This window comes from Podarcis tiliguerta, assembly GCF_965153285.1.
Source record: "Podarcis tiliguerta genome assembly, chromosome: 1".
NCBI lineage: Eukaryota > Metazoa > Chordata > Lepidosauria > Squamata > Lacertidae > Podarcis > Podarcis tiliguerta.
Genome location: NC_139534.1, coordinates 102812010 through 102833657, shown reverse-complemented (window position 1 = coordinate 102833657; position 21648 = coordinate 102812010). Strand labels below are relative to the sequence as shown.

The 21648-nt window shown below is 41.4% G+C and overlaps 1 protein-coding gene and 1 long non-coding RNA gene across 3 annotated transcripts in view; one reads left to right on the top strand and one right to left on the bottom strand.

The window, feature by feature from the left end:
- Positions 1-21648, top strand: part of SLC25A21 (solute carrier family 25 member 21) — a 259816-nt gene that overhangs the window by 53839 nt on the left and 184329 nt on the right. The gene's annotated exons all lie outside the window — the stretch shown is intronic.
- LOC310683762 lies at positions 723-4019 on the bottom strand. Its single transcript, XR_014514518.1, has 3 exons — positions 3791-4019; positions 2806-2875; positions 723-1069 (listed from the first exon to the last, which is right to left on the bottom strand). It is a non-coding gene; the product is annotated as an uncharacterized lncRNA (long non-coding RNA).

Below are 21648 nucleotides of genomic sequence, written 5' to 3'. Positions count from 1 at the left end.
CAGGCCCAGTATACCTGAAGGAGCATCTCTACCCCCATTGTTCTGCCTGGACACTGAGATCCAGCGCTGAGGGCCTTCTAGTGGTTCCCTCACTGCAAGAAGTGAGGTTAAAGGAAACCAGGCAGAGGGCCTTCTCGGTAGTGGCACCTGCCCTGTGGAATGCCCTCCCATCAGATGTCAAAGAAATTAACAACTATTTAATGTTTAGAAGACATCTAAAGGCAGCCCTGTTTAGGGAAGATTTTAATGAATGATGTTTTAATGTATTTATAATCTTGTGCTGGAAGCTGTCCAGAGTGGCTGGGGAAACCCAGCCAGATGGGCGGGGTATAAATATTATTATTATTATTATTATTATTATTATTATTATTATGTCTGTTCCTTCTCTACTTTGCTTAACATGCTAATGTTCTCATTGGGAACATTACCTGGGAACAATACTGGTGCAAGTTTTACTGGGGAGACGGGAGTATAAGCCATAAAATTCTCAGTTTTTCTTTTTCTTTTTCAAATGTACCATTTGGCCAGCAGAAAGGAGTGCAGAAGAGCCAAAGATTTTTTATTTTTTTTAAACTTCCCCCTAACATCTGGGTATAGCCGTGTATTTTTACTCCAAGCACAATAAAACAATCCTACTTGCTGGTGGTATATGACATAATGACCCAAATATGTTTTTAAAAAATCATTTATTGCTGTACATAAACAGCTAAGTTAGCACTAGGGATGATAAAATAACAGTGGTAATTCTTCCTTAAGCTGAGAACCATTGGTGGCCCATTAGGATTCCAGATGTGGCAGTGTGTGCTTTCCCATTTGTTTTCCAATGTCTAGTGCTCGGACCTTTGGTATCTTGGCTGTGGTTGTCAGGCATGTTGGCTTTTCAGCTTGAGGTCTTCCTGGAGAAACACACTGACCTAGCTAATAGCTATAAAGCAGCTTATTGTCTTGGGCCTAGTTTGTTAGGAATAGCTGGAGAGAGGGCAGCCTTCTGTCAAAGGTCAAACACCAGCTTGGCCACATTTTCTGCATAGTAAATACTTGCAATAGGTCTGTAAATTGATGGTGGTAACTGGGCAGGAGAAAAAGGAAAAGACGGGTACCAGCAGCTCTTTCAAATCACTAATGCCCAGGTCCCTCATTGTGTTTACTCAGAATTTAGTTTCACTGAGATTTACTCGCTAGTAAGTGTGCTTAGGACTGAGCCACAGACCCTAAGTGTCCTTAGCAATCTCTTCTAAGTACTCAATAAGGAAATGTAGTGTTTCAGCTTTAGCAGCAATAGCAATAGAACCAGCCACAATAAGAAAAACAATGGATGTTTTGCAGTCCAGAATAGAAAATCAGTTTTATCTTACCCCTTTTAGAATATAGACATGACATTGCAGACACAAATTCTATATAAAATTAGGGTTAGGTTTTTGCAGATTCTTCCTTCTTCTTTTTTTTTAAAAAAAGTAGCATGACAGTCCAGTTCATGAAATAAATATAACAAATGCAGTTCTGGATAATTTGGAAATTTTTGCTCATTTGGGAGCCATTCCTCATTTGAATATTCCCAGTGAAGCCATTGGACCCACTCATATAAGCACTCACCAGAGGGATGAACGAATTCCCCCACAATATTTCAGCAGAACATAGTCATTAGTGCCATTCAGGAATGACTACGGCATCAGAAAGCTAAACAGTTATTTAATAAAATCTCCTCCTTGGTGAGCTGGATGATCCCCCAAAGCACATTTTAAATCAGCTGGGTGGGTCAATATTTCGATTCATATGCAAGTTGTTAGTCCAGAATTTGAATAGCTGAATACCATGGAACTTCTTTTTGCAGTTGTAAATTTTTCTGTGGATGACAGCCTCTGACGTATCCTTGTGGTCTATCAAAAGATAGACAGCAACCTTTGATGCAACATATAGTTGGTTGATTGAAAGTGAATGATGCAGATAAGATGATGTTCAAACACTGAATAGGCGAGGGGACATGCACATATTGATTTTCAAGTCTGCAGGTAGGCTACATGGATACAGGTGTATATGTGTGGTGTCCTCTCTGTGTAATCTAAAATTCTGCATTTCTAAGGCTCACATCATGCAGGGAGAATTCTGTATATCATTATCATCATTTATTTATTTATGTGGAGTCTGATGAAAGTCACTTGGGAGAGCTTTCTAGAGTAATGGCTCCACCACTGAAAAGGCCCTGTCTCCCACACTCTCCCCAGATGATGGTACTGAGAGTACAGCATCTAACGTTGTTGCTAGGTCCCAGGCAAGCCTACAGGCAGGTGGACCCTTAGGTCACATGATCCTGTTTCAGGTGTTAAAGGCTAGAACAATAAATAAATAACATATTTCTATCCCGCTCTTCTAGTAGCCATGCCACCGCCAATGAGAAGCCAATCAAGCTGACATAATACTGCAGTTATATGCTTAGACCTGCAAATATGTCCTGACCTGCAAGTACCAGAGGAAAGTCTGGCAGCTGCAGTTTGGACCAACTGAAGCTTCCAGACTGTCTTCAAAGGCAGCCCCATGTAGAGTACATTACAATAATCCTGTCTGAAGGTAACTGAAGCATGGATGATTGAAGCCAGGTCTGCCTTCTCCTGGACAGACCATAGCTGGCATATCAGCTGAAGTTTACAAAAAGCACTTCAAGCAACTGCCATCCCCTGAGCATCCAGGGAAATTAGTAGCTTCAAATTATGTACCTGTTCCTTCAAGGAGACTGCAACACAATCCAGAACAGGTTGAAGCGACACATCCAGATTGCTAGTGAGTTTTTAAAAATTAAATTAATAGTACCTCTGCCTTGACTGGATTAAGTTTCATTTTGTTAATCTCTGTCCACGTCTGACTCCAGACGTACCATTGCCTCCCAGAGAAAGGATGATGGGAATGAAAGTCAGTAGTTCCCCCTGAGGGTACTCTGGGGTACTCAAGGGAATGCAGTACCGGCACCCTTCCCCCACAAAATGTTAAAAGTGTGGCACCACAGCCTCCTCCAAAACTGTGAGAGCCACATGTGAGTAGAAAAATACCCACCAGGAACAATTCAGATTCATAATTTTTGGGGGGAAGGAGCAGTTAAACTTAATGGGTTCCCCACCCCTTCAGCAAGTATTACCAGCGGTTGTCACCAACAATCCAAACTGATCAGGAAATGATCTGCCCATGATAACAGAAAGATCCATAGGTTATCATTTGGATCTGAGCAAAAAACATCAAGTGCATTCCTAGCTAAGTTTGTCGGGCCTGTTACAGTTTGAGTTAGGCCTATGGTTGCTATGGAAGCCGTGAAGACTTGGAACTGCTTCCCATATGGGGACCTCAAATCTTCCAAGACTATAAATCATGGGCTCTTCAACACTACCTTTGAGACCACCTCTGTTGGCTCAGGAAGAGAGACTGTCAGGCTGTGAGTGGGGGTACACTAGCAGAATACCTGCACTATTTTGAGAATCCAGCATTAAATTCAGACATTCACACCTAGCAGACTGTTGGGCAAGGCACCTGGTGAGACAGAGAGAGAAATATTTATTGGCTGGGACAAATGTATTAGATTTTATGGTACCAAGATAATGATGCTGCTTTTATGACTTTGTAATGTTCCAAGGCACAATGATAGAGTCTTTTTGGAAGATGGCACTGTAGAAAAGCCAATCTAATCTACATCTTGAAATCAGGGAGACCGTTCGGAGTTCTAAGTTATCTGTAAATCACTATACTTGCAAGACCTATATTCTGAGCTATCTTGAAGCTCAGATTTACCAGAGTTTATCTTAAGTACCTGTGAAGTAGTCGAGATCTTATAAACTTCATCTTCTCCACACACACTTGTGACCTACCGGTCATATATTATGGTCCATCAGAGACTCGGAAGCCATGTTTTTGCTGTCTGCCTGGATTGCAGAAGGGGAAAGTTGTTAAGAACCTGGCAGGCCACAATGGCTAGTGGGCTGCCTTTGGCTTGGTTGCAGGCCTTGTTTTGATCAAGCAGCTCAGGTTCTGTAATGTCTACTGAGGTTTAAATCTGAGCATGCTAGAACAGAGTACTCCATGTTGCAGGATGGATTTTCATTTCTTTAAAGCACCATCATACCACTTGATGTGCATTAGTAATAGACTAAGCCAAAATGCCTCCAAAACATCTCTGTCTCAGCACAGAGATATCTGCCAACTGGTTTCCAAGATGACAGGATATATTTCTATAAACTAATGCACTGGCCAAGAGTAGTATTTTTTTAAAACATAGCAAGATGGTTATGCAAAACAATATAAAATGTGTGCTGGAGGGAAACCTTGCCAGCTGTTTCCCAACACAGAACTCATCATATAGGCTTTTAAACTTCCTACCAGTACTGTATCTGATTTACACTTTGTCATGAACAGCAAGACAGTTTAGAATGGGACTCCAGCCATTTGAGGCCTGGATAAATTGCAATGGGAGAAACATTTAAATTTGCCATTTTTGTTATCCATTTACCCAAGCCAATTTGACCTGTGACATAAGCTGCAAAGGGTCACAAATAAAATTTCACAAAGCTGCAACTGTCTCTGTGATTTATGCCATAAGCTGAGGTTCTATAGGCCACAGCAGGTTCCATTGTGAAGAAAGATGAGTCTCTGCCCACCACCTTACAGGGTGCAGAATATAGACTGAAATATGCTTGCAGTTCAATTTTCCAATAACAATGAACGTCAAGGCCAGGATATTTACCGTATTTTTTGCTCTATAAGACGCACCAGACCATAAGACGCATCTAGTTTTTGGAGGAGGAAAACAAGAAAAAATAATATTCTGAATCTCAGAAGTCAGAACAGCAAGAGGGATCACTGCGCAGCGATCCCTCTTGCTGTTCTGGCTTCTGGGATAGCTGCGCAGCCTGGTAGTCACTCCATAAGACGCACGCACATTCCCCCTTACTTTTTGGGAGGGGAAAAGTTAGTCTTATAGAGCAAAAAATACGGTAGTTGTACTCAGTGGGCACACAATCCAGTAAAAGTTGTGACTGCATCACCATCATCACCACCACTTTATTTGCATGCTGCCTTTCCAAACACAAAACAATACTCCAAATATCTTACAACAATGTAAACAATGCATTAAAAAAACCAACAATTGCAGTAATCATTTCACCATAATTGTTGTTTAGTTGTGTCCGACTCTGGACCCCCTGGACCAGAGCATGCCAGGCACTCCTGTCTTCCACTGCCTCCCGCAGTTTGGTCAGACTCATGTTTGTAGCTTCGAGAACACTGTCCAACCATCTTGTCCTCTGTCGCCCCCTTCTCCTTGTGCCCTCCATCTTTCCCAGCATCAGGGTCTTTTCCAGGGAGTCTTCTCTTCTCATGAGGTGGCCGAAGTATTGGAGCCTCAGCTTCAGGATCTGTCCTTCCAGTGAGCACTCATGCCTGATTTCCTTCAGAATGGAGAGGTTTGACCTTCTTGCAGTCCATGGGACTCTCAAGAGTCTCCTCCAGCACCATAATTCAAAAGCATCAATTCTTTGGCGATCAGCTTTCTTTATGGTCCAGCTCTCAGTGAGAGCTGGACCATAATAATATTCATCATAATAGCAACAATGAAACAGCAACATGTAGTAATGTAATATCATACAAAAAACATTGCTGTGTTATAAATGTCGCCTCCTGACAGTAACAAACAAACAAACAAACAAACAAACAAACAAAAAGGGTGTTTGAGCACCTTGGTCCTAGATGTTCTAGCCACTGCAGCTATGTCTGCTACAAATTAGCCAAGAATATAGTCAGTCTGATCTGCTCTCTCAGCCTCAGGTTCCCCAAAGCCTCACAGCCCCATTGGCATCACCATTCAGGCAACAACTCCTCTTATGGTGTTACTCAGACCTGTTGCTGCAGCAGTTTCTTATGAGGCTTCCAAAGGCAGCGGGTGGGGAAGCTGGAAACCCCCTGTGATGTTGCTTTAGCCCAGTTCTCATCTTTGGTACCTGCATTATGCATATAGTGACTCTGTGAAGCAGTAGGTGAGGTCACAACTCCTGATCTTGCCTTTTATTATCACATATCTGTTGGCCCCACCTCTTCCCTCTGCCTGTTAGGCAGAAGAATCCGCTTGCTTTAAGCTGTATGTGTGTTGCACCCATTCTCACCTTCTGGATCCCATTCCAGCCTATACTGTATGTGCCAAAAAGTGAGAATAGGCCCCCTGTTGCATGACAGCAGTGGAATTTGTTAGTTGCAACAAAGTCCAGTTCCACCGCTATGACTAACATGGGTTGTGCCCAACTTGTGAAGTGGTTGTAAACATTTCTCAAAGACACCGAAGGATGGTAAGATACGAACCTATTAAAGAGCTACCTATATTGCCAGCTAGGGACACTGGTGGCGCTGTGGGTTAAACCACAGAGCCTAGGACTTGTCGATCAGAAGGTCGGCGGTTCGAATCCCCGCGACAGGGTGAGCTCCCGTTGCTTGGTCCCTGCTCCTGCCAACCTAGCAGTTCGAAAGCACATCAAAATGCAAGTAGATAAATAGGTACCACTCCGGCGGGAAGGTAAACGGCATTTCCGTGCGCTGCTCTGGTTTGCTAGAAGCGGCTTTGTCATGCTGGCCACATGGCACGGAAGCTGTACGCTGGCTCCCTTGACCAATAAAGCGAGATGAGCGCCGCAACCCCAGAGTCGGTCACGACTGGACCTAATGGTCAGGGGTCTCTTTACCCTTTACCTTTACCAGTTCCACTGCTGTGACTAACATGGGTTGTGCCCAACTTGTGAAGTGGCTGTAAACATTTCTCAAAGACACTGAAGGATGGTAAGATACGAACCTATTAAAGAGCTACCTATATTTCCAGCTGTTCCTCCCCATAGTTATGCCAATGAATATCAGAAGCATGACCGAAGCACATCTTACCTGGTAGAGCCATGTCATTGACATGCGGAAACTTGGCTCTCAGCAGAGACAGGGCTAGAAGAATAGAAAGGATCTTAGAACACCATTTCCTTTCCTTAGTTGCACCAGGCTTTCTGGGGATGGTTGGCTGGGAGCTCTAATCCATGACAATTGATAGTGAGAGCATCATTTTGCCCTTTCCCCTTGATGTACTTAAATAGCTTGGATCTGGGAATCATTCCCACATTGAGAATCATGCAGAGAGGGTTTCAGATTAAGTTTCCATTTCAAAACAGTAGAATGTAGCCCTGTATATATTTAACAGTAAGATTATGATTCATTTCAAGAGAATTTGAGTACGAGTTAATGTCTGATCCTTTTAATAACCTACAGCGCACTGGAATCTTTCCCCCCCTTTATTTCCATTAAACACTTAATTGAATTATTGGAATCTAAAACATACATGCTAATTCACCACACAGCTTTAGGATGCAGGCATATTTTAAAAGGGTTGAGCAGAATAAAAATGGTTGGTGTTTTGTCTGAGCACAGACTTTTGAATTTTTCAAAGCAGAAAGAATGGGCAATACTCAAAAGGGAGCAAGATGGTGTGTTTCGTACAAAATAGAAAGGCATCCCCTGAACCATTTCATTATTATTGGTTATTTATCCAAGGTTAGTTTCAGCAAACGTGTTTGATATAGTATAGTATATTCCCCAAGCTATGAATAAGGTTGTCACCCCACTTCAAATTACCTATGTGACTTTAGGCATGCTACTGTCTCTTTCAGTCTCTATCCCATCAGCTGAATACAGGTGTAATTATACTAACCTAGTCTACAGGATTGTTATATGGATTGCAACAATATATGTTTACTGAGATGTAAGCCCCACTGAGTTCAGGCTTAAGCCCTATAATGTAGTTGGATGACAGTGAAGGTGTTAATATACATCACACAAATCCTACCATTTGAAAACCTTGACTCTGAAGATGTTTTATTCTGTTATTACCCTGTACACTGCTTCAGTGTTTTCATGCCATGAAGGGGTCTATACATTTGCTTGAAGACAACAGCAGCAACAATAATAATAATAGAACTTGAGAAGAAGATTGGAAGAAGTTTAAGGAATATTTGAAAAAATATGTTAATATTTAAATCTTAGAATGCCTTTGGAAGTGGAAATAGGCTGTAGGGTTAGAAGCAGATGATAGTGTATTTTAAAATAGTATTATTTGTAAGAGATAAAATGTGAAGATTTTTATGGTTAAAGTGTGATAAAAATGGTTAGAAATTATGATATATGTAAACTGCTAAAGATGAGGTAAGATGAAAATCAGATGGGGGGACTTGGGGAAGCCCACCTAACAATGTTTAGAAATTTTTTTGGGGGGGAAACCAACAATAATAGAACTTGGGGCTGTCCAATGAAGTTGACTATCAGAAGATTCAGGACACAAGAAAGTGCTTCTTCATACAGCATTATGAAATGTAGTGATGGTCCCCAACTTGCATCACTTTAAAAGAAGATTAGATAGATCAGTGGAGGGTAAAGTTATCAGTGGGTACTAGCCTGGACAGCTGTCTTCTATCTCCACTGTCAGTCCCAGTATGCCTCTGATGACCAGTTGCTGGAAATCACAAGTGAGGAGAGCACTGTTGCAACCCCTTGCTTGTGGGCTTCCCATCTGGCATCTGATTGGCCACTGTGAGAAAGGGATGGTGGGGGAGATGGGTCTTTGGTCTGATCCAGCAGGTCCCTTCTTATGCACTTAGTTACTTTAGCCATGTTGAAAATGAATTCCTCAGTCCAGCAATGCTTAGTAAGCTAAGAACGATTCAAGACCTGTAGCTGAGAGCCAAAATTGAAACTGGGAGCCAAAATTTAATTTTAAAATTTCCAGAACTGAAATGCTTATAAACAAACTTACAATGCAGACTGTTCCCTTACTGTTTATATTATTAATTGGCTCAGATACTTACAAAAGGGGGGGGGGGGGGTTCCATATGCATTTCATTACCGCATGGCATTTAAAAGTCAATGACATACTTACAGGTGTTAATATTTTTATTTATTAGACAGGCTTCGATATTGATTGTGAAAGATCAGAAATTTAGTAGAGGGACTCATTTTACAGAAATGCTATGTAGGCATGTTTACAAAAGACTGGCTTGCCAACTTTGAATACCTTAATAGCTTCAAATCTTTGGTCCCTGTTTGCATGCTGAACTTAAAAATGTGATTTACTCCAGGAACAAGTGCTGTTTTTTCTGCAGAATTAATGTTGAAAGTAGGTATTCAATCACTACTTTGCAAAGTCCAGCTAGTGTATCCTTTAATAAGTGATTGTCCATATGCAATGCATAATGCCCATATGTAATGCATAATGCAGAAAGAAAGAAAGAAAAAAGAAAGAAAGACTACAACTGGAATGGCTTAACATTTTAGACTTAAAATATCATTTCCTTAGAAGAGATATTCTACCTTAGTATGACATAAGTAAGTGTTGTGTAATTGTGTCTTGAAAGGCAAAATAAATAGGCATTTAGAAAAGCCTATAGGTATATCCATAGATGATTACATATCTAGATATTTTTATATGCATACAGTGGAATTTCTGATGCTACAGTAAATTAAGAAGTTGGATGCTTTTCATATGCTATCCTATTTCAGTAACACAGAACAACCTTGAACCACACTAGAGCAATAATTACCTAACCTAAATCAGAGACAAGCCCAGCCAAACAGCTGTTTTCAGTTTGTTAGGAGATCCATTTGATTTACTCTCTTGGTCAGCTTTCATTACTGTATAAGACAAAACTTCAGTTTAGTTTTTAACCCTGAATTCCCAGTCTTGTTTGCATGCTGCTACAAAATTGCATGCTTGAACTGTCAGAGCCATTCAGCATGCTAGAGAGCTACTGTTGTGTTTTGTATGGACTCTGGTTTTTAGGAGGGAGACATTTGAGTTCCCAATTGTATGGGCAAAACAAAGCCCCAGATCCACACAGTATTCCCAAAGCAAACTGAAAGTTAACTCTCAGACGCTCCTGTTTACTGACATGCCAAACCAACCTATAGGACTAGGATATCCTCAATAGATTATTTCACAAGAGGGTACTGAATTATCCATAACCAATACCTAGAATGAGAGCAGGAGCTGAGCCAGGGAGTTATGGAGCTGTGTAAGTGAGATGGCGCTAAGGACCTCAGTAGGGAACTCAGCAACCATCAGGAGGACACTGAGAGGCTTCTATCCTCACTACCAATTTCTCTTCTTCCTGGTCATCAGATGGGAGGGAAGAGCTGAGTCTTCTCCTTTCTCCTGAGTTAACAATTACTTCTGAGGTGACCTATAGAAATATAGCTTTCTAGCAACCAAAGGAGTTCTCCTAGGTTGGCTCTAGGCTTCCCACTAGGTCCATTAGTGCCTTCACTATTAAATGAGGAATCAAGGCAGGTGTTGATGGGTGACTGGAGGCCTCAGCTGAGACACCCATAAGCCAAGGCACTTCAGGCTGATTTGGGAATTTTGTGGGTTCTGCCAGGTCCTCAATTTTCTTCAGGATCTCCATGAGGCTCTATAATTGCTGTCTTAATTTCCATGTCATAAAAAGCTTGATTCTGTTAAATTTACACCTTAGCAGTGCTGCTAGTTCATAATCTAAAACTAAGTTGGGGGGAGTTTCAAGTGCTGTGTGCTTGGTGTACCTAGCCGTATATGGGACCTTCAACTTCCTTTGAGGGACTTTCAAGCCCACATCTTCGTTGCACTATGCACTGTGTGGTGTAGAGCCAGTGTGGTGTAGTGGTTAAGAGCGGTGGACTCGTAATCTGGTGAACCGGGTTTGCTTCCCTGCTCCTCCACATGCAGCTGCTGGGTGACCTTGGGCTAGTCACACTTCTCTGAAGTCTCTCTGCCTCACTCACCTCACAGAGTGTTTGTTGTGGAGGAGGAAGGGAAAAGGAGAATGTTAGCCGCTTTGAGACTCCTTAGGGTAGTGATAAAGCGGGATATCAAATCCAAACTCCTCTTCTTCTCCTTCTTCACTGTGTGATGAATTTTTTTCTTTTGTCTGCCTGAATCTTCCAACATTCACTGGATGGCCGTGGGTTTTAGTATTATTAAAGAGGAAGGAAAGCTGCTTTCTATTCAGTTTCTCCACACCATGCACAATATTTTACAGCACACCTCTATCATGTCTCTCCCTGACTTACCATTTTTCTAATCTAAAAATCCCTTATAGGGCAATTGCTCCAGTCTTTTCTTTGGCAACTTTCCTGTTCTGACGAGGCAAGCAGAACTGGACACAAGCGGGGGGCACCATTAGTATGTCAAATGGCATTAGGATATTGACAATTTTATTTTCAAACCCTTTCCTAACCATCCCTATCATGGAATTTTCAAACAGCCAGTGCCGTGATTATAAGGACAGGTGCAATGTGATCATCGCATGCTGCTCCACTCAGAAGTTGAGCACTTACAGTCTGTACCAATTGCATCTTCAGGATCATCTTCAAGGACAGCCCCATGTAAAGAGCATAACAGTTATCAAGTATGAGGTTATCAGGACATGCATAACTGAGACCAGGTTATTCTGGTTCAGGAATGGCTGTACAGTGGTACCTTGGCACTTGAATGGCTTGGCTCCTGAACAAATCAGCTCCCAAATGCTACAAACCCAGAAGTGAGTGTTCCGGTTTGTGAATATTTTTTGGAAGCCAAATGTCCACCGTGACTTCCACGGCTTCCGATTGAGTGCAAGAAGCTCCTGCAGCCAACTGGAAGCCGCACCTTTGGTTTTCGAACTGTTTTGGGAGTCGAACAGACTCCCGGAACAGATTAAGTTCGAGAACCAAGGTACCACTGTAGCTATTATACCTGCTGAAGCTGGGCATAGGCACTCCTTGCCACTTAGGCCACCTGGCCTCCAACAGCAGCTTGGAATCAAGGAGTGCTGCAAGCTATGAACCTTTTTTTCAATGGGAACATTTGAAATGGATATGCCATTCACAAAATCTTAATGATCGACAGTCTAATGGCACCTTATGCATTTGCTATCACCCAACATGAGGTTGTTGGGGGCTTGTTGTTTAGTATGCACAATGCCTGACACCCCACATTAAATACTAAGCCTGAAAGGGGTTTCCTTCAAGAAGCCAAATGATAATGCACCACTGAAAGAAAAAGCCAGTGTGTCTCAATATGCTTCTGTACGTTATTTTGGGGATATTCTTTAGGGTGCACAATGGTGAAGGCCATATCTACCGAAAGCCATGGTGGTAGAGGTGGCAAGGATGCTTCTGAAACATCCTTCTCTGCAAGAGGGAACATTATGGAAGACACTGCGTCACCACAGTTTCGTTTTCAGGGTGCCTTGCCTTCTACTACTACAGTTCAAGGCTGAAGTGCTCCTGAATTCCAGTTGCTGGACGCCACATGAGTGGGGAGTGTTTTTGTGCTCGGATCCTGCTTGTGGGTTTTCCACAGGCATCTGATCATCCACTGTGAGAAAAGAATGCTGTATTAGATGGGCAGGCTCCTCTTATATTTCCCAAGTGCTCCACAAGCTTCAGTCAGATGGTCTGTGAAGAGCCCTTAAAATCTGAATCCTATGGAATCCAAATTGTTATATAATAACATACAACATAAGAAACAAAAGAAGCAATATAAGACAATTAAAAATCACATGGCAACTAGTACAGCACATTACAGTTGCCAAAACAGGCAGAAAAATAATTTGGTGGTCCATGAAGAGCTTCAGCAATTTCTAAGTGGTCCATGGGGGGGGGTATGTGAGTTTGGGAACCAATGCTTTTCTACATTGTTGTTAATCAAAGGTTTCTAGTATGCTGTAGCAAGAAATTTGAAATTTATTAATTTGATTAAGTATAAGTGTTTTACAATATGGAGTTGTTGAATAGTTATCATCATTTTACTTGATCAAAACGAAGTAAAGTATTATATTATTTTTATACATAAAATTTCATAGTACAACATATACAAATAAATACAAATAAACAGGCCAAACCCTACACCAAAGGATAAATGGAAATAAATCTGACATCAGGAATCACAAGGTAGAGAAACCAGTAGGAGAACACTTCAATCTCCCAGGACATTCAATACAAGGTCTCAAAGTAGCTGTCTTATTACAGAAGAATTTCAGAAATAGACTGGAAAGAGAAGTTGCTGAATTGCAACTTATTACCAAACTTAAAACCATGGAGAGACCTGGTCTGAATAGAGACATAGGATTCTTATCTCATTATACATGATAAAGCTATTTTTAGCCATCTCACCCCTTGCTTTTTCCTGTAAGACCAATTGCAGTCGTTAACAGTCGTCATCAGGTTTACCACGCCTATCAGCCAATCACCCATTCCCACCACCCTTCTGAGTAATACCCCTCCCCACCCTCCCACTATATATAAGGGTCTGGTGACTTCTGTTTCAGTGTGTCTGAAGAAGTGTGCATGCACACGAAAGCTCATACCAAGAACAAACTTAGTTGGTCTCTAAGGTGCTACTGGAAGGAATTTTTTTAAATAAATAATGTTTTGACTACGGCAGACTGACATGGCTACCTACCTGTAAATAAATACAACGTTATAGTGACAGATGCCTAAGCATAGTACCTTTCCATTTCAGTAGCTACACTGATATCACAATATTTGGTATTCCATCCCTTCTTTTTATCCCATTGTGCTCAGAGACCCAGCAGTTCAGAAAGTTTGCAGCTACATAGGAATGTTTCATATACATGTCATAGTATGTATATATATAATGCAATAAGAGTAACCAAGGTGAAACAGGTGACCTCAAGAAACAACTTTTGGTTAACAAATGCATATCTTTAAGTTGAAAATTTAATTATTTGCCTTAAATTTGTGCTTCTTGGAGCTTAATGCCAGACCATGTTAAATAAACGTATTGTTTCCGTTTTTCATTTAACCAATGGGTTATACTATGACAAATCTGTTTTATATCCTCAATCAACAGATGATTGTATTTGGTAATAATTTATCAAGAATAAAATCTGTTTTTGAAACTAATCACCTCATGTTCGGTCTGCCCTTTTTCAAACCTACCATCTGATATTCATTTTGTCTGCAAGACAAACATAGTGATGAAAATGCATATGCCACAGGATATGGTCTGTGGAATGAAGCAGTTCTCGTTCTCTCGCTCTTGCTCTTTCTCCCCACATATATTTGAAATATATGGATAAATTTCTTCCCCCAACACATGGGCCAAATTTTCATATTGAAGAGAAGAGGGAAATCAATTTTGCATAGCACCAAAACAATTATGAAAATTATGAAACCAGAATTATGTAATTCTGATTCGTTTTGCATCTTAGAATTCAGTGAAATGTATGGGTCAGCGCAGCCCGCTTCCAGGATGTAAAATCTGAAAAAAAGAAAATGGGTTGCCTTTGCAAGCTCAAATATAGATTTCCTATGTTTGACCAAATAAAGATCACAAGCTACAAGATCATTGGTACAGAATGAACTTGGGGCCGTGTACAGAACTTCATTTCCAAAACTGTCTATATATTTCCAGTACTATTTATCCTTTCATTTATTATATTTGTTAGATGCTTCATAACGTGCAAAATAATTAAAATAAACATAATTTATCATATGTAGTGGACCTGTAGAGTAGCTAAGGAATTTTGGAAAATGGTACATAATGAGTTGAAAAAAATTGTTTAAAAAGACTATTCCAAGGAGACCAGAGGGTTTTTTTAAAGGTATAATGAGATCAGAGATATCAAATAAAAAATGAATTTATTTCTATATGAAACTACTGCTTCCAGAATTTTATATGCCCCAAAATGGCAAGAGGAAGCAGTCCCCACAAAAGAGAAGTGGCAGATGAAACTGATGGAGTATGTAGAATGAGCAAGATTGACAAGTAAAATTAGAGAACAAGAAGAGACAACTTTTAAAGAGGATTGAAAATTATTTGTAGATTATTAAAAAAAATTATTGTAAGAATGCTAGAACGCTAGCTGGTTTAGAGTAAGCTCAGCAGTTAAAAATTGTAATGAGAAAAATTTGGAGGTTAGAATGACTAAGAAAAGCAGCATATGCAGCAGAAATAGATAATTTGAGGAAACCATAGAAGAGCAGTCAATAATAATAATAATAATAATAATAATAATAATAATAATAATAAATTGTTGAATTGTTGAACTGAAATTGTTGAATTGTTGACGTTATTGAATTGTATAGTATTTTTATTTTTTACTCTGATTGTATTTTGAAAAGTCTATAAATAAAAAACAATACAATCAAAATCACATTAAAAGCCAGAACCAGCATGGATAGTGATGAAAACAGGATACAAATCACAATCAAGTCACAATAAAGAACACTAAAGCAACTTTATCAAAAGTGGAGACTAATAATCTGAATATCTAACTTCAAAGTTGTATTGAAATAAACTTTAAAAGTTATTGAAAGATGTTAAGGTAATCTTAATAAGCCTGTGCTCATAATAAGAAAATATTGGTCTGGCATTGAAAAGACATCAACATAGGTATCAGGTTAGCTTCTCTATGGGAATCACTCCACATTCAGTTTGGGCACTACTGAAAAGGCCATGCCTTTGAAGGCCACCACCTAAAAGCCCACCCTCCATACTTTAGCTTCTGGACACACTTGGGGAAGTGCCTCCATTTGCAGGAATGGGGAACCCATGGCTCTGCAGATGGTGCTGGACTACAACTCCCATCACTCCTTGCCATTGGCCATGCTGGCTGGCATTGATGAGAGCTGGGGTCAAACATCTGCAGAGCCACAGGTTCTGTCTGAAACCCCGGAGAGATGCTGCCAGGGTGTGACACAGCCTTTCCTTTTTCTTGAGGGCCAAGTGCCCTCAGGAGTAATCTGTTTGGGGCCACATGACAGAGGTGGATGGGACCAAAGCCAGACACCTCTCTCTTTCTTGCATCCTTTCCTTTCCCTCCCCACTCAGCAAACTGCTGTGGGAGGTACAGATCGCTCTTGCCAGAAGTCTGGTCACTTACAGAGGCCTTTTGAAGTTTGGCTGAGAAATGCTTGAAATTAGGCCAGGAGCGGAACATAGCCATAGGGTTGTCGGCTGCCCAACCCTTGTTGGAAGCAGTACTGAGCTAGATAAACCAATGGCCTGACTTAGCAAAATACACATCTTACATTTAATGCTCATTTACATCACCTGGGAACTATAGGTAAAGGTAAAGGGACCCCTGACCATTAGGTCTAGTCATGACTGACTCTGGGGTTGCGGCGCTCATCTCGCTTTATTGGCCGAGCGAGCCGGCGTACAGCTTCTGGGTCATGTGGCCAGCATGACTAACCCGCTTCTGGAGAACCAGAGCAGCGCACGGAAATGCCGTTTCCTTTCCTGCCGGAGCAGTACCTATTTATCTACTTGCACTTTGATGTGCTTTCGAACTGCTAGGTTGGCAGGAGCAGGGACCGAGCAATGGGAGCTCACTCTGTCATGGGGATTCGAACCGCCGACCTTCTGATCGGCAAGTCCTAGGCTCTGTGGTTTAACCCACAGTGCCACCCGCGTCCCTCAGTTTATCCCTTACAGACCTACAATTATCAGCACCCTAACAAGCTAGTTTTCAGGATTTTTGGCGGGAGGTTTGCTTTAAATTTATGTGTGTGCACAGCCTCAGTGTAAAACACCTTCTTCTGTTTATATACTATGGGAAAAGCTATACTGTGGGGAGATCTTCTCAGGAACAATTCCTTTCATGAACTAGTTAGTCTCCAGGCCTCTTCCGGTCTTCCCTTGCTTTAAACATTTAGAGGCTAGTTATTCTTTGGGGAGCAACGAATTTCTGTGAAACATAAAGTGACCGATCAACTTGTATATTTAGGAAAGAAATTCCTTAAGTGTTAATTTGAGGCAATTATCAGGGCTGCAGCTTGATATCCAATAGTGGCATGATTATATAGTAGTATTTGTTTTAGAAAATCATAGGAGTTCAGTCAGTTCATGCCACTCGTATCTATCATAATGAAGGATATCCTGCTTCAGTCCCTGCTAGATTTATATTCATTGACCCCCGCTGTGGTAGAACTAATGGACAGAGGGCATCTTAGTACCATGCAAACACATGGTTGCTGACTGACCAGCTTTCCCTGCACAGATTTGGGCTACTGAACTAGACTTCCAACTACCACACACTTGACTGAAGTGACTCCTGCCTATATGGTAAAGGTAAATGCAAAGGGACCCCTGACCATTAGGTCCAGTCGTGGCCGACTCTGGGGTTGTGGCGCTCATCTCTCTTTATTGGATGAGGGAGCCGGCGTACAGCTTCCGGGTCATGTGGCCAGCATGACTAAGCCGCTTCTGGCAAACCAGAGCAGCACACGGAAACGCCATTTACCTTCCCGCCGGAGTGGTACTTATTTATCTACTTGCACTTTGACATGCTTTCGAACTGCTAGGTTGGCAGGAGCAGGGGCCGAGCAACGGGGGCTCACCCTGTCGCAGGGATTCGAACCGCGACCTTCTGATCGGCAAGTCCTAGGCTCTGTGGTTTAACCCACAGCGCCACCCATGTCCCTATATGGTATCTTCACATTAATTTCTGGTAATGATGGGAATTCCCCTCCCTCCCCTCTCAATCACTCTGCTGTGGTGACTAGCAGGTCTTACTAGTACAGTTATTTCGCTTGCATGTCTTGGGTCTAGAGGGTGGACCTGCATGTGGAAGCATGTAAATTGCCTGGTCTTCCTAGATTCCTCTGGTATGCATTTGTTCTGAGATGTGTCCATAGTCTGTAAAGTGAAACCTAACCGGTGGTCCTTTTTATCTAGCTCTGCTAATGCCTTGACCACCTAGCAGTAAGAGTTTCTTGGACACCAAGATGCCTTAATAGTTGTTTTGGAAAACAGAATCCCGGGCAGGAGGGAATGAAATGCAGCTGTTTGCAGAACCCCCCCCCCCCAAAACACAAAGCTTAAAATCCTCCCTGCTGATTGGCTGGATTACGTATAGTGTGGGTCACTGCTTTATAATAATTGTTGGTTATTTTCCCCCATTAAAATGAGCACCAACTAAATATTAGAAACAGCTTTTAAAATGAACTGGGAATGTGGATATGCCTAGAGCCTTTATTTCCATTGCCTGCATAATAAGAGGATCTGAGAAGGCAACATTTCACATGCTCTAACGTCTTTTGTTATATAATGAACTTTAATTTGATTTTCCTTCATAGGGAATCCTAGAATCAAGCTTAGGGAATCCTAGAATCCTGTGCGCAGAGAAAAGCTTAGTAGGAAGATAAATGCCAAATGTTCCCAGGTGTCCATGTTGGTGAAAATATGATATACCTAAACATTTTATCAGAATTAATATTCCTTCTGTCTCTTCAGGAATCTTAAGTTTCTAGAAATTTGGCAATGTACTTTTTATTTTTAAAGTTTATTTCTTAAAGATAACATGCTGGTGATACCCAAATGTATTTCTCCGTGTCAGATGGGGATTTGTAAGTGTGCTGTGGGTTAAACCACAGAGTCTAGGACTTGCCGATCAGAAGGTCGGTGGTTTGAATCCCTGTGAGAGGGTGAGCTCCCGTTGCTCGCTCCCTGCTCCTGTCAACCTAACAGTTTGAAAGCACGTCAAAGTGCAAGTAGATAAATAGGAACCGCTCCAGCGGGAAGGTAAATGGCGTTTCCGTGCGCTCCTCTGGTTCACCAGAAGTGGCTCAGTCATGCTGGCCACATGACCCGGAAGCTGTACGCCGCCTCCCTCGGCCAATAAAGCGAGATGAGCACCACAACCCCAGAGTCGGCCACTACTGGACCTAATGGTCAGGGGTTCCTTTACCTTTTACCTATCTGGGCACTTATTGAGATGGATGAGGCAAAAATTAACTGAAACTGAATCCTGCCAAGATGCAGTGGCAGAGCATATGCAACCGCCAACGAGGGTGCACACCAAGGTGCCCCCAAAATGGGCAGAGGGAGGAGGGAGCCCACTGTGCCCCTGGGTCACGCCTGACCCGGTAGTGGAGTTTCTTGTGGAGCTGCGGCTGGGCATGAGAAAGCTGCCTCGGCAGCTCCCTCATGGGCCACAGCCCAGCTGAGGAAAGGGGCAGCAGATTTGCCATTGACTCTCCTCTCCTCTCTCTGTCCCTGGACCAGGCTTGACCCAGGGGTGAAGCTGGGACTGAAGGAAGATGTACGTAGTCTGGAAGTGCTCCTAAACTCAACCTTATCCTTCAGAGCAGAACTAGTTTCAGCGAGTCAGAGCGCTTGTGGCCAGCATTAGCCGGCTTGCCAGGTTTGACTCTTCATGGAATGTTCCTACTCCTGGGTTGTATCCCCACCCCCATGCTGATTAGTCCACAGGTTGTATTCAATATAGTGCTAAGTAGTACTTTGCATGAATGGAATGACTTGTCCTGCACTTCTCCCCCTCTCCCACCACAATGCTCCCTAAATCTGCCTGGGCTTTTTTCCAACCCAGATTTGGAGTCAGTGTAGGACATGTGGGGCGGGTGGCGGCGGCGGGGGTTATTTGGGTAAGTGGAAGGTGTTCCGCTCACACATTTTTTTAAAATTGGGATGTCATCCTATGTTTCTTTCTGTTATTAGCAACAGCATGCTTAAACAAATATTCCTCAGTTTCCAACAATAACCAAACATCCATATTTTTGCACCCCAGCATATAGAATTGGTGTATTGTGCGCTAATTTATTTCACTAATTTTGCTCTTCTAGATAATAAATAGCTGAAAAGAACTTGCAGTCCCCAAGATGGGAGAAATTTGTTCAGTCATTCTAAAGTTCTCTTATGTACAATACAGGGCAATTTATTCACTGGGAAGAATTGGAGATTAGATATCTGCTGAGGTTATTTATGATTAATCATGTGAATATCTCCCAATTCAGCTTTGTTTTTGGGGGACATGTAACTAATCAGAATGATGTTAAAAGATGACAGATTTTTTTGTAGCCACTAGCCTGTTTCTTGGATATCATAAATACCTAATGGCAACCTAATACTGTAATTTAGTTATCCAGTTGTGGGATTGACTAGACAACTGTTCCTCTGGGAGTAATTTAAACTTTAATTTTAAGGAATGTGTCCTGTTACAGGTTAAACATCTGTATACAGAGGTTGTATCTTTGTGGTTTGTGTTATGCATATGTACTGCCTCTTTCCATATACATTTTAAATTAAATCTGTGTTCTATGAAATCCACATATTGCCTTCAGAGACCACCTACATCAAAACTCTGACATCATGTTTTCTTTGAGATTCATTGTGGTAAATTGTACAGATCATTCTTGCCAGCCCTTACTATTGTTACAAGTGAGCAGTTTGCTAATCATGCAGAAGAGAGGTAATTGCAGCAATGCTTTCTGGATGCACATTTGTTTATACTTTCCAGAGAATAAAAGAATTAATCTAATCTGTGTATACTCATAGGATTGCTCTACTTGACTTCAATATATCAATCAGTCATCTTCATGCATTATGATTTAATGACTTCAATCTAACCCAGTTTTAGTTCTCCAACCACCTATCTCCTTGCACTATTTGCTGCGTGTCTGCATTTAATCTAATAAATACCATTGTTTCCTTTGCACGTAGGCTCTGAAATACTGAAAGTATTTTGTAAAAAACTTCATTTTATTAACACTATTAGTCATTCTAAATCCACTTTGCATATAATGTCACATAAAAACGCGGTCTTAATCAGCGCTTGCAGTACTTATAACAATGATAACCTAACTGCCATTGTGCTTAAATGGTGACAATTTCAGTTAGATTGAATGAGCGGCATATTATTTTCATAGAACACAAAGCAATAAGAAAATGGTTTCTTTTGAATCATTGTTAACTTCGGCAACAAAAGCAATCCAATGTAAATGATGTTTCTTCGTGAGCTGTTTTGCAATGTTTTGCCATGTTTATAGTAGGCCAATGATTTATTTAGTACTTTTGCATTCTATTTTTTTAATGCAAAGTTCATCAAAATGCATATGATGCAAAAATAGGTAGAAGATAAATATATTGTAAAGAGGAGGTTCATCACCATCATAATCATCATCAACAACAACGTGATGACTAGATGACCCTCGTGGTCTCTTCCAACTTTACCGTTCCTTGACTATGAGCATCACTGGTAATACACTCTTGCATATCCCCTTCTCTTCACACATCATTCCCTGACATTCAATGACTGAGGTTAACCCAACTTGCTCAGAGCTGAATTTGACACAGGAGCCTCTGTGTAGCTCTAGAAGTACTGAATGGGGCAACCGTGCATTAGGCCTGCATGAGATGTTGTGATTATTCCCCTACAAAGCTTGCATGAAACAAACCCAAAAAAGATAAATAACAAAAATATAATACATTTAAACCTGTTTGGAGATGCCATTTGGACCTTGGATGAGACAATTTAAGATTTTGATCACTCTGAACACCACCAATGTTATCATGAATATGTTACTTAAACACATTGGGAAACAAAGCAAAACCTAAAAAGACCTCTGGAATTGCACAGAAGCAACACACACATTTGTGGATCAATTTCATACTTGGTTATTATCAGCAACACATCAATGCACAGTGTGCAAAGAATTGGGCTCATGCCTGCTACCCCCACTCCTGAGCTCCTGATATGATAGTTTCTCCAGAGCCCATGGATTCATACAACTTCCACATATGTATGCTTCCTACATAATCAGCTTCCTACATAATCAGGAACAAGTAACAGGCTAATACAGTTTCTTGCGTGAAGG